This window comes from Salvelinus fontinalis, chromosome 1 (assembly GCF_029448725.1).
Source record: "Salvelinus fontinalis isolate EN_2023a chromosome 1, ASM2944872v1, whole genome shotgun sequence".
Classification (NCBI taxonomy): Eukaryota; Metazoa; Chordata; class Actinopteri; order Salmoniformes; family Salmonidae; genus Salvelinus; species Salvelinus fontinalis.
The window spans coordinates 27542120-27555474 of record NC_074665.1 but is presented as its reverse complement, the minus strand read 5'-3'; the positions used below and the strand labels follow the sequence as shown (position 1 = coordinate 27555474).

The window sequence follows — 13355 nt, the reverse complement described above, 5'->3', positions numbered from 1 at the left end:
CCCCCCCCCCCCCCCCCCCCCCCGCTGAGACAGTAGAATAGCAGGGGTGAGCAGGGAGCACGACCCTGCCTCCCTAAGCAGAACTGATGCAAACTGATGCAAACTGATGCAAACTGCCCTGATCAAAAAACCCTCATAACATCTAAATATATCTTAATTAAAAAAAAAAAAAAATACTATCCTGGACAAACTGCCTTAGTTAAACTGACTTTTGTGTGAGATCAAATACCACAAACTTTCCTTTATTATCTTCTTGATCAGGAGACTCATACTGAGGTCTCAGGTGTGTTTACCATCTACTTTTCTCAATATAGAGAATATAACAAAAAACAACAGGAAAACCACAGTAAGCAGCAATCAATGACCAAGTGGGTTTGAGGTATCTGTGTGTTTGACACTGTCCAGAAATAGTGCACAGTTAACTCCCATTTTCTTCATTTCATTCTCAGAGCCTAGAATACTAGTTGTATTGATTTTCCTTCCAAGTGACAGAGATCCCCTTAACTCCATGTCCTTATTCTTCCTTCAATGTTAGGGAAGAGCCAGCAGCCAAACCAAGCTGGATAATTGAAACGCAAACACTGATCAAAGTGGAGCTCCAACTCATACGTTTCATTGTTTATACGGGCCTTACGGGAGACCTGTTGACTTTTCCAATTGGAGCTGTAAACTTTTGTTTGTCCATGCATTTCCAAGACTGATTGTCAGAATGATCTGAACAATTACCAGTTAAATGTGTTTGCCTGTTCAGGGAGAGTCCCCCCTCTCTGCCTTAAAAAGATCAAAAGGGAATACCCCCCCCCCCCGCGTACCCCTCTGCTCCCCAGCTCTCTCCTCCCAACCTCTTCATTTCCTTTTAGCCATGTCAGTTCAGCTGGAAACCCGACCATAAATGATTTTTTTAGACGTCCCAGTGTTTGGGACATGGCCTTTCAGTGTGTGCAGCTTTCAACAGAAGACACGTCTCTAAGAAACAATCTGCATATTTCAATGATGTGCCGTTATGCACAGCTGATCAAAGACTTTCGGGGCTGCCTGTTGTAACTGGAGGCTAGAGCACCCTCATGATGTGAATGTGCACAAATTGATGCTAGTGACACTAAACTGTTAAGCTTTACGACAGTTGAATGATCGATATTAGTAGTAATTTCACCACTGTACAACTTTTGGTACTTTATTGCTTTTGGTGAATAACCTTAAATTCAAGACATAGATTCCTTAGAACAGCAGGTGAAAAGGAGCAATATTTTGCATGCAAATAGATTTAACATATGTGGTTCTCACATGATTTACAATGCATACAAACTTGTCCAAAGAAAATAAAACACTTTGAAACATTTTTGAAACCATTGTCCTTGCATTACAAGGCCCTTTCCACAGTACTCTTTTTCACAGTATTCTAGTATTTCACAGTTGGCATCATCCCAAGAACCGCAGGTGCTTTCTGTTTAGAAACTGTATTCGTCAGATACATACAGATTCAATGATATTGTTTTTAAAAATCACAATGTTGATGTAGGATGTGGTCCCTATGGTCCTATAATGGTTTGACCTGGTCGCCATCCAGTTGTTGCAAGGAACTTGGTCTCAGTTACGTCACCTCTCTCTGAGCAACACAGGCACAACGCGGAATGAGATAAGGTTACGCTGCCACTTTGGTCTGAATAGAAACCGCCACCTAGAAGCTGCATTTCTGCCAATCACACACCATGACCTCTGATCAAACAGCCTATCACATACCATAACCCTTGATCAAATGGGCCCATTGTGGCTGTAATAGAAAAACATGTCAGACAATGACAGCTTTAAATACTGACAAGATGGGGGTCCGCCAGCAATGACAAGAAGCTCGCTATACAAAAAAACCCACAACAAAAACATCAGAGAGACTGGGTCAGTCAATATGCCTCAGCCCCTCAGAAGGACTGAGTGGCATTCCACAAGCATGTCTGCTGCCGGGGAACTCATGCCCATGCCAGAATAGCCAATAGAAAACAGTAAAGACAAGGAGAAACAGCCAAAGAGGCCACCTGGCCAAGCAATGACGAGCTTAAACTCAGCGTTAGTAAATAAAGCTGCAGAATAAAACCAACAATTACAGCAGTTGTTGAAATTAGCTATAGAGCACTGTGGAATGTGTGTGTAGGTTTTCAACACCTCAAAATGCCACAGTATAGCAAAGCAATATATGTCACTGTTGCTTATACTGTTGCAAATACAAGCAATATAGTAATTGGAGAGTGAGACATTTAATTTCATATACCCTAGCCTTTGCTATGTCCCCAACAGCCATTTGTTCCGGTTTTCAGAGGAATTGGAAAGAGCCTTTGATAGGACTTCCTTTGGACGTTAACAAGGCAACACTCCATCCTTAACTCCTCATTAACATTTACTGGATTGGTTGAACATGCAGAACAGAACTTCCCCCGACAGTTTTTTTCCCTTCCTGTCAAAACCAGTACGTAGGTGATCTAGTTTCATGCGTTTCTTTCACGCCTGCTACGTTATACATGTTCCCTGACAGAGCAACAGGTTATAGGTGCATGACGTCATTACGTTGCACGACGTCATCGCGTGATCTGCTGTTAATGTTTTGGAATGGCTTCTTGTGTCTTCTCTATTCACGCGCTCTGAAAACATGGAATACTGTTTACCGCTATTATTAAAACTTTTTTTTTTACTACCACAGAAGAGGCAATACACCTCCTAGAGAAATATACAGGGCAACACTTAAACGGAAAAGAGAAACATTCTTCAATAAGAACTTAAAATGTTCTTATTCCAGTTACCAGATGATGTGCTCTACCACATCATGTCATATTTGGAATACAAGTCTTCGAGTCGCCTTTCTCAAGTTTGCAAAACTATTTACCATTTTGCTAATCGGGGCGCAGTATGGAGGAAGATAGAGAAAGAGTTCATAAACACTGGAATGTCATGACAAGAAGCAGATGTGTAAGAAATACATTTGTTATTCGTACAGTAGGCTACAGTGGTCGTTTCATGATAAGTAAGCATCATGACTTCCCAAGTGTTGTTTACACATTTTCCCGGCTTGCTACAGTCAGTTGTCAGTCACACCGCTGTCCTTGATGCATGTAGTGCATGGGCTACAATGCTTCAGTATGGTGCCCCAGGAATACGTTTCTGTTTCTTTGTAAAAATGTATGCAGATAGCCTCGTGGTTACATGCTATAGATATAACTAACAGCGTTTATAAATCAGTTATAGCTGCATAATAACACATTCCTTATTGCGCACAGTCATGCTGCTACATAATGCTGAGAATAAAATACTCGGTCAATGATTGTAGTCACGTTGACATGACGACACTGTATTTCATGATACATTCATTGTAAGAAATCGCCTATTTCTTCCCACTTGCTGCTGTGGAGTCTAACTGACTGGTCTAGAGAACCTAACATTGTGAATTGGACCTGAGCCATTCTGGCATCACTGCCTCTTCCCCCAGCACAGCTCCATGTGCCACAGTGACAGCCACTCTAATCAAACCATGGGTCTCCTTTGAGATGCAGCCTAACGCCAGTGTAAATGAACTTGGCATTCCTGCTGAGAGCTACAGGATACCACATCCCTCAGCTCTGTGAGAGGAGCAGGCTGTTTCCTCCAGCCCGTATCCACCCCCTCTGGCACAGCCTCCTGAACACATGTGAATACATATGCTACTATTCTGTACTGGGTTTTCCCAAAAACGTTGTAGTACTAAGATAATCTTTCGTCCATTTAGTTTAAATGGAATTAAGATGATCTTATTGCTACGATGCTTTTGGGAACCCAGACCTGGATGATATTGTTGAGTTGAAGTCCGACCAGTCTGGTATCTTTCTAGCTGCCTTTATCCCCTCTAGATCCTAATTGCAACATGCGTATGAACAATATGGTTCTGTTTGAGGTGTCCCACTATGCCATGTGATATTCATATCATGCAATGCTGTAATTCAATGCCTTTTGGGGAATTGTTTTTGAGCGTCGTCTGTTCGGAGGTTATATTTATTTTTTATTCTTCGGGGGTTATAATTGTGTTATCACATCACTGTCCGTGTCACATGTATCTCCACATCCCGCTGAAGGACAGAGTGAAGGTATCTCAGAACTGGAGCCATGGGTTCTGCAGAAAGGAAGTCATGCTCAAATGGAGGATTAAGTGAGTGTGTTTGTGAGTTTTGGCCTCATGGTGACATAGTGTAGATTCAGAAGTTATCCTCATCCATCTCATCTCTAGCCCAACTGAACACACGACAGGGATTGGCAGGTGAAGGGTTAGGGAGAAATAATTGACAATGAGTTCCTGTCGAGTTATTGTTAGTTTGTTTTCATAAAGCTGTATACAAGTAAATGGTATTAGATATTTAGGTGTTAATGTCTGGAAAATGGTTGCTGAATAGCTTATAGTTCTCGATGTTGGGGCTGAGAAGCTCATTAGGAGTACTGCTATGCCCTATCCAGAGAGTCAATGGTTGGCTTACTGTCCATCCTTAGATAACTTTAAAAAGTGTTCCCTTCTGGTTGTGCAATTGACAAGGTTTCAACTAAAGGGAGAATCATTATCTCCTTTTAGTCACCGTGTCACCTCAATCCGTGAAGTCTGAAGCGAGGTGTAGAAAAACAAATGTTTCGATTGTGTGTTCCCCCCACAGCTTGTTGCCATGGATACAGCCTCGATGGGGATGTGCTGTGTCTGTCTCAGGCTGCAGACATCGTAGTGTACACCTCGTTAGTGGAGGAAGGTAACGAGCAGTAATCACCTTGACCCAAACCCCTGGAAGGAATATTATCAGTGGTTGAAGTTCAGTCCAGCATTTTGCTTCAGTACTCATATGCCATTCCTGCTGTGAACATATTTAGACTAACGAAAAAAATAGAAGCATCATCACTACTGCAGACCCACGGCCATAGAAGCACACTCACGTCTGTTATGATGAACCATTATCTATCTCTTTCAGTGATGGTAAGATCCTGGCGCACCACAGGAGGAATGGGTTCTCTGTAGAGTACTCCGGTCACAAGAAGAAGGTGAACTGCCTGGGCTGCATAGGAGGACTGATGGTCTGCGGCTCCAGAGACAGAACAGCCCGGGTAAGACACACTAGTATGCTAGCACATAATGTGTCAGTTTCTTTAAAATGCGACTGGCTGACAGAGCTCTACTGGAGTGTCCCATTGGGTGGCAACCCAAGAGTGTGTCAAATGCAAGCTAGGCGAATAAATTGCCATCAGAAACTCTGTGTGTTCCACCCTGTGGCATATTAGCAAATTAACTGTCAACCACAGACAACTATGGTTTTATCGCATTTACAATGGTTTTAATGTGTGTATTTTCCTAATGTTTTCTTTTAGATTTGGGCTTTGTCTTCCAACTGCCCCGGAGGCACTATCCCCATGAATGACAAGGTGTGGTCTGTGGCTATTAGTTCCACACAAAGGTACGTACATGCCTAGAATGTTCCAAAATAGTCGGACAGCTACACTAACATCATATATGAGAGTCCTGCCCCCCCAGGACAACCCCCATGGTCCAGTACAACACCCTGGCTTCGGTAATGCTTTTGTTATGTGAACAATTGTCAGCCACCAATTTGGGTTTAGGTGATGGTCGAGGTTGGGGCTAGATGAACCCTAGCAGTGGGTTCATTGTCCTCTTTTACTGCATAGGACGATATTTATTTCCCTCAGGTGGTCTGGGGAACAGTGAAAGAGGGATCGAGAGAGGTGAAAAAACAGGATATCAAGGCAAAGCGGGGTTGCCTTCATAGGCCCTTTGATTGCTCAGCCATGTACACACCCACACACTTAATGTTGCTCACACACACACACACACACACACACACACACACACACACACACACACACACACACACACACACACACACACACACACACACACACACACACACACACACACACACACACACACACACACACACACACACACACAGAAACAGACACCCTTAATGACACACAGACGCACAAGGTTGTAACAGTATCCCTGCTTCACCACTTGCCCCAGACCGGCAGGCAGCTGATCCGTCAAACTGGCCTTAAAGCCGCAGCAGAGTGGAAACACCATGAGTCACGATCACAGGGGGCAGCTCCCCTCGGCTAACAGGCCCTGGGTCAACTCTGTTCAATTTAGGCGATCAGAGACACCCATCATCTTCTGGGTGGATTGTTCAGATTCATGCATTCCATTTCCATTCATTGACTGGAATAGAAATGGGGTAGACCTGGAAGACTGTGATACTGTAGTGAGACTGGCTGTGTCTGCTCATTGACCCCTGCCCCCTCAGCCATACATTCATTCAGTATAGAAACTCAACTTCACAAACACACTTTTATTTTAGAAACACACAGACAGGGTCACGGACAATATGAACTCACTCGCTCTCTCTGTCATACACACTCCTTCAGTATATATTACTCTCACACTGACACACACTCACGCTGAGCCCCGGTGGCCTTGTCTGCTCAGCCAGGACGTCAGCTCTGAGAGTACGGGGCGATTATCCACTTCATTAATTCTCCAATTTGCTGGTCGAAATAGCAGCCGTGCCTCAGCCTGCTGCCCCCTGATAATGGATCTGCTCCTTCCACACACTGGCCAATGACCTGGTTAATTAAAAGGCCCCTTGGAATCAAGGTGTCAACTCACTGATAAACCTATAAACTCACCTACCCCTTCAAACTGATCACTCCTGGAGCTAGGGGGATACAAGGAGAGAGATGTCATAGCCAGAGTCAGTGATGTGATGGTACCGCCAATACATTTTAAATGATTGCATGACACAGGTCTTGTCAATAAGGAAATGGCTCAAAATAAATCTGATAACCAACTCTATATTGTACAGCTTTCCACTCTTCCAACTGTGTGACATGACACGGTTTAACCATGGAATTTAAAGTTTGTTTAATCTTGTTTTAAAGGTCAGTCGAAAGCGACGGGGTGGTTGCGCCATGTTTTTGATTTGGTGTTGTAGGGAAAGGGAGAGAGAGGGAGCCCCTTGTGTTGTAAATGTAATTGTCCCTGCTCCCTAGTGACGCAGCGGTCTAAGGCACTGCATCTCAGTGCTAGAGACGTTACTACAGACCCTGGTTTGATTCCAGGCTGTATCACAACCGGCCGTGATTGGGAGTCCCATAGAGCGGCGCACAATTGTCCCAACATCGTCTGGGTTAGGTTTGGCCGGGGTAGGCCGTCATTGTAAATAACAATTTGTTCTTAACTGACTTGCCTAGTTAAATAAAGGTTAAATAAATAAAATTAAGGAATCTAAAGAGTAGAGAGAGAGGGGGCAGCAGGAGACAGGGGGTTGCCATACTATTGCTAACGTGGCTATGCCTTGCTGTAGCGATGCTACCGTACTGTAGCTTCACTACTCCTCTAGAGCTGCTTTCCCACAGTATCTGTTATGCTGTCATGCTATTGAGTGTATGCTAACCAACAATGGTCATATCCACTTCTGTGGTCAATAGTACCACTACTATACTGCTATTACCCAATGGTCATCCCTCCGCTCCGCTACACTGCCACTGCTCTTTTTATATTGACCCTAGTGTTCAGGCTGGGGGCTTTGAAATGTTTCCCTCTCCCTTTCTTCATCCTCCCCGCTCCCCCTTTCTCTGTGTAATCTTCCTCTCTCGGGTGTCCCTCGTTTTCCATCTCCCTCTCTCTCGTTTTACAGTGAATATCACCTCAAGGTCTGTTAGAGGATTACAGAGAGGTGTATTGTGGCCGCAGTGAAATGCCAAGGCTGATGCGGCTCCGTGTTGTCCCTGCCTGCGCTGGACGAGATTGATCCCAGCAGTAAATCTGTCCCTGGCCTTTTCTCTCAGATTGCTTTTCTCAATCAAGTGTATCTTTCCACACCACGCTGTGGGATACTGTATGTGTCCAGAGGCCCACCTCATATGGCACATGGTTACTGGAATAGGCCTGGGCTCTGTTGGGTCCATGTCCAAGAGGTTTTCTGTCATCGATCAGCAATTGAGTAAAAGGGGTCGAATCGGGTCTTGGACTTGACTCTGACACGGTCAGGGACAGACCTACGCCCCAACCCCGTACCAAGACTACACATTAGATATGAGGACTTGCTGTATTAGTTACAGAGGATGAGGGTGAAAATTGGTTCAGTTACTGGTCTTCTCACTCTCTGTCTCTGTCTTTCTCTTTTCCTCTCTCTTTCCCTTTCTCACCCTCTCTTTCCACTCTTGGTGATGTGCCTTTGAATTATAAAGAAGCGGGCAGGTGGTTAATAGTTGACTGAGGTGTTTCCTGACAGGCTTGGGCCAACAAGAACGAACAGGTTGAGTCTTGGGTGCTGGAGCTGCCGAGGCAGGTCACTATTCAACGGGAGAGAGCATGGCGTCACAGCTGATTGGATTTCCTACCATATGTTGTTGCATTGCGTTATGGTGCTGTTTACTGCTGCTGTATTGCTCTGTAGGAAGAGTAAGGAAATGGTCTAGGACCAATGTAATGAAAGCTAGGTTTATCCCATCTAGGGAATTCTTGCCATTGTCACCTTGGCTTTTTCATTGTGGGTTTAAGTCTGACACTTTGTCACAAATATAGGCTTATTTCAAAAACTTCCGCCATACAAATACAATTTGATAAATTGATTGATTGGAACTCTGGTGTTAATCAGTTAATCAGATAACTGTGTGTCCACGAGAGAGTCACCACAAAAGCTGTCACTCACGCACCCAGAGAATCACCTGTGTGCATGTGTTACAGGGTGAGCAGCAAGGGATTGCCAATAACAGACTACTCCAAAGAACCAATTAGGGTTTGACGCTCAGTGTCAAAGAGCCAATGAGATCAATCCATTTCTCAGCGCCAAAATGCAGGCACACAATGTATGTCGGGAAGACTAGGGGGTGGGGGAGGGAGGGGGGTTTACACTGACCACTCGTAAAGGAGAGGGGGCTGGAAGCCACTGGAGGGAGAAGCTACCCTGAGGAGAGGTGAGAAAGGGGCGCTTTTTCGGGGTTTGTTTTGTCTAGAATTCCTCAAGCACAACTACAAAGATGTTGCAGGGGCAATGCCTTTGAAAGTTTCCAAAGAAAATGATTGTTGGATAAACCGCCCCGATTCGCCACTTTCTCACCACGGAGGGAGGCTGACCTCTGACCTCTAGTATCAAAGTACAGGGAGACGCCCCCTCCAGCCCCCCCACTCCAATTTCACCCCCACTGCTCTGCCCCACTCAACCGCAAGAAAAAGCCTGAAATTCATGTCTTTCTCTTTCGTCTCTCTCAGGCTGGGCCTGTGGCTCAGGAGTCAAGAATTCAATTAGTTAAAAAAAGAGAAGAAAAGAGAGAGACTGCAACAATGCAGCGATAAGGGGCAGAATGTGCGTTCCCACACGCTAAATACAGGGCGCTTTCTCTAGGGCCCACAGAGCCGGAGGACCCGCACTGCAGGAGGCGAGAATAATCACAGCTCCTCTGAACCACTCATTACACACACACACACACACACACACACACACACACACACACACACACACACACACACACACACACACACACACACACACACACACACACACACACACACACACACACACACACACACACACACACACACACATATTTACGTACATAACTCACATCTCACGTACACACCTGACAGCCACAGACATATGGTACCTCAAATTTACACACTCCTCCTTCAAACACACACCCATGCGCACAATTCATACGTACCTCACAAACACATATCTCACAGGCCTCTCATTACACAACACCTCATACAGGTGTTCCTCGCGTTCACTTGCTCTACCTGAGAGACAAGGTCTGCTGTTCAATGTACAGAATGGAAACAACACTACTTGTGGTCTACATCATAGCATACATTGGGTCAGTGATACAACCGCCCAGTGAACATGAAATTAGTGTATTTGGCTATTTCAGCCATACCCGCTGCTGACAGGTGTATAAAATCGAGTACACAGCCATGCAATCTCCATAGACATACATTGGCACTAGAATGGCCTTACTGAAGAGCTCAGTGGCTTTCATTGTGGCACCGTCATAGGATGCCACCTTTCCAAAAAGTCAGTTTGTCAAATTTCTGCCCTGATAGAGCTTCCCAGGTCAAGTGCTGTTATTGTGAAGTTGAAACGTCTAGGAGCAACAATAGTTCAGCCACGAAGTGGTAGGCCAAACAAGCTCACAGAACAGGACCGCCGAGGGCTGAAGCGTGTAAAAACTGTCTGCCCTCGGTTGCAACCCTCCCTACTGAGTTCCAAAGAGCCTCGGGAAGCAAAGTCAGCACAATAACTGTTCTTCGGGAGCATCATGAAATTGGACACTGGAGCAGTGGAAACGCGTTCTCTGGAGTGATGAATCACGCTTCACCATCTGGCAGTCTAACGGACAACTCTGGGTTTGGCTGATGCCAGAAGAACGCTACCTGTCCTAATGCATAGTGCCAACTGTAAAGTTTGGTGGAGGAGGAATAATGGTCTGGGGCTGTTTTTCATGGTTCGGGCTAGGCCCCTTAGTTCCAGTGAAGGGAAATCTTAATGCTACAGCATACAGTCACATTCTAGATGGTTCTGTGCTTCCAACTTGGTGGCAACAGTGTTAGGGAAGGACCTTTCCTGTTTCAGCATGATAATGCCCCGTGCACAGAAATGGTTTGTCAGAGCAAAAACCAAGCCTTGAGGTCAAAGGAATTGAGCTCCGAGACAGGATTGTGTCGAGGCACAGATCTGGGGAAGGGTACCAAAACATTTCTGCAGCATTGAAGGTCCCCAAGGACACATCGGCCTCCATCATTCTTAAACGGTTTGGAACCACCAAGACTCTTCCTAGAGCTGGCCACCTGGCCGAATGAGCAATCGGGGGGAGAAGGGCCTTGGTCAGGGAGGTGATCATGGACCCGATGGTCACTCTGACAGAGCTCCAGAGTTCCTCTGTGGAGATGGGAGAACCTTCCAGAAGGACAACCATCTCTGCAGCACTCCACTAATCAGGCCTTTATGGTAGAGTGGCTAGACGGAAGCAACTCCTGAATAAAAGGCACATGACAGCCTGCTTGGAGTTCGCCAAAAGGTACCTAAAGGACTCTCAGACCATGAGAAACAAAGATTCTCTGGTCTGATGAAACCAAGTTTGAGCTCTTTGGCCTGAATGCCAAGCGTCACTTCTGGAGGGAACCTGGCACCATCCCTAAGATGAAGCATGGTGTTTTTCAGCGGCAGGGACTCGGAGACTATTCAGGATCGAGGGAAAGATAAACGAAGCAAACTATAGAGAGATCCTTGATGAAAACCTGCTCCAGAGCACACAGGACCTCAGACTGGGGCGAAGGTTCACCTTCCAACAGGACAACGACCCTAAGCACACAGCCAAGACAACGCAGGAGTGGCTTTAAGACAAGTCTCTGAATGTCCTTGAGTGGCCCAGTCAGAGCCTGATCGAACATCTCTGGAGAGACCTGAAAATAGCTGTGCAGCGACGCTTCCCATCCAACCTGACAGAGCTTGAGGGGGTCTGCGGAGAAGAATGAGATAAACTCCCCAATACAGGTGTGCCAAGCTTGTAGCGTCATACCAAAGAATACTCAAGTCTGTAATCGCTGCCAAAGGTGCTTCAACAAAGTACCGAGTAAAGGGTCTGAATACTTATGTAAATGTATATTTCCGTTTTTTTTTTTTTTTTTTTTTATAAATGTGCAAACGTTTCTAAAAACCTTTTTTAGCTTTGTCATTATGGGGTATTGTGTGTAGATTGATGAGGAAAACAACAACAATTTAATCAATTTTAGAATAAGACTGTAACCTAACAAAATGTGGAAAAAGCTCAGTTGGTAGAGCTTGGCACTTGCAGGGCCCGGATAGTATTTCGTATTTTATTAGGATCCCCATTAGCTGTTCCCGAAGCAGCAGCTACTCTTCCTGGGGTCCACACAAAACATGCAGCATGACATAAAACAGAATGTCAATAGACAAGAAAAGCTCAAGGACTGAACTACACAAATGTTTAATAAGTACAACAGAACCAAAACAGGTCCTACTGACACAACACTGAGAAAAACAGAGAGACCCATTACTTTAGGCCTCCATCCAAATACGTTCATATATTACATTTCCATGTTCATATATTTAAGTTACATTCAGTAGCATCTATCAGTTGTAAACATACATACATCAGTACAGATACATATGCATACGAGTTATTTAGGTCAGTAGGGGAGTTTTGCTGTGATGTGTTGTTCTATTTGATAGTGGGTTCTATTACGGAGACCACCCATATGTAAAATATATGCACGATGACTGTAAGTCTCTTTGGATAAAAGAGTCTGCTAAATGGCATAGTCTATTGTTGTAATCCATTATAGAAATCCACTTTGCTCATAATCGACATAATCTGAAATGTAATGTTAAGCTGTTGTTAGTTAGAGGATAGCCGTTACTATAGCAAGAGTGGATGGTGTTTTGTGTTTTCAATACATGGTGGCGGGCCGTTCTGTTCCGTTCCAGCTGGCTGAGCAGAGCAGAGCAGAGGGGCTGTGTGTGGAATGCCCTGGTGCTGTCCTGGTGACCTCAGACAGAGGGGACACAAACAGAAGCCAAAAGGGCCAAGAGGGGGGTATTGGGGGGTGGGGTGGGGCTTGGGGACAGTGTGTGTGTGTGTGTGTGTGTGTGTGTGTGTGTGTGTGTGTGTGTGTGTGTGTGTGTGTGTGTGTGTGTGTGTGTGTGTGTGTGTGTGTGTGAGAGCAGAGGGGGGTGTGGGGTGGGTCAGGGCGAGCCCCTGCCATTGTCCCCCTCCCGGCTGATATAAAAGCATCATAACCCTTTGAGCTCAGACATATTTAGAGAGCAGATAAAAGCACTTTTTTACAAACTAGATACACAGTGGGCACAATGCCGGGGGTCAAGCGCAACAAAATAACAACCTCTTTTGGCTAGAGGAGGGAGGAGGAGGGGGGCAGGGGGCATAGCTAAATTGCCCCTGGAGTCCATCGCCATGCCTCTACATTCCCAGCGCCTGCATGGGTCTGTGTTCGTCTCTACTATTTAGCCTATTCTTCTGTAATTGGCTAGGGCTTAGTTTAAATAAATGGTGACTTACTTGTTTTGTTTGGAGTATTCCTTTTCATGGGATAGGTTTGTGTGGGATTCTTTGAATTTCACAGAAGTGGTGCCAGTCCTTTACATCTTTTGCAATAACGAAAGGATTGGAGTCAGGTCAAATGTAACATTTTATTTTGCTGTCAGATAGCCACATACCATTTTAAACTATACGTTTAACTGTATTTATTTTGCATGAAGCTTCAATTTTTTATTTTGCCATAAGCTACAATACTGCGAAGGATAAATTGTCCA

General features: G+C 45.0%; 1 pseudogene; it reads left to right on the top strand.

Annotated features, from left to right (window-relative positions):
- The first annotated feature begins 2556 nt into the window (after nt 1–2556).
- Nucleotides 2557–13355, top strand: part of LOC129851644 (F-box/WD repeat-containing protein 4-like) — a 42240-nt pseudogene continuing 31441 nt past the window's right edge.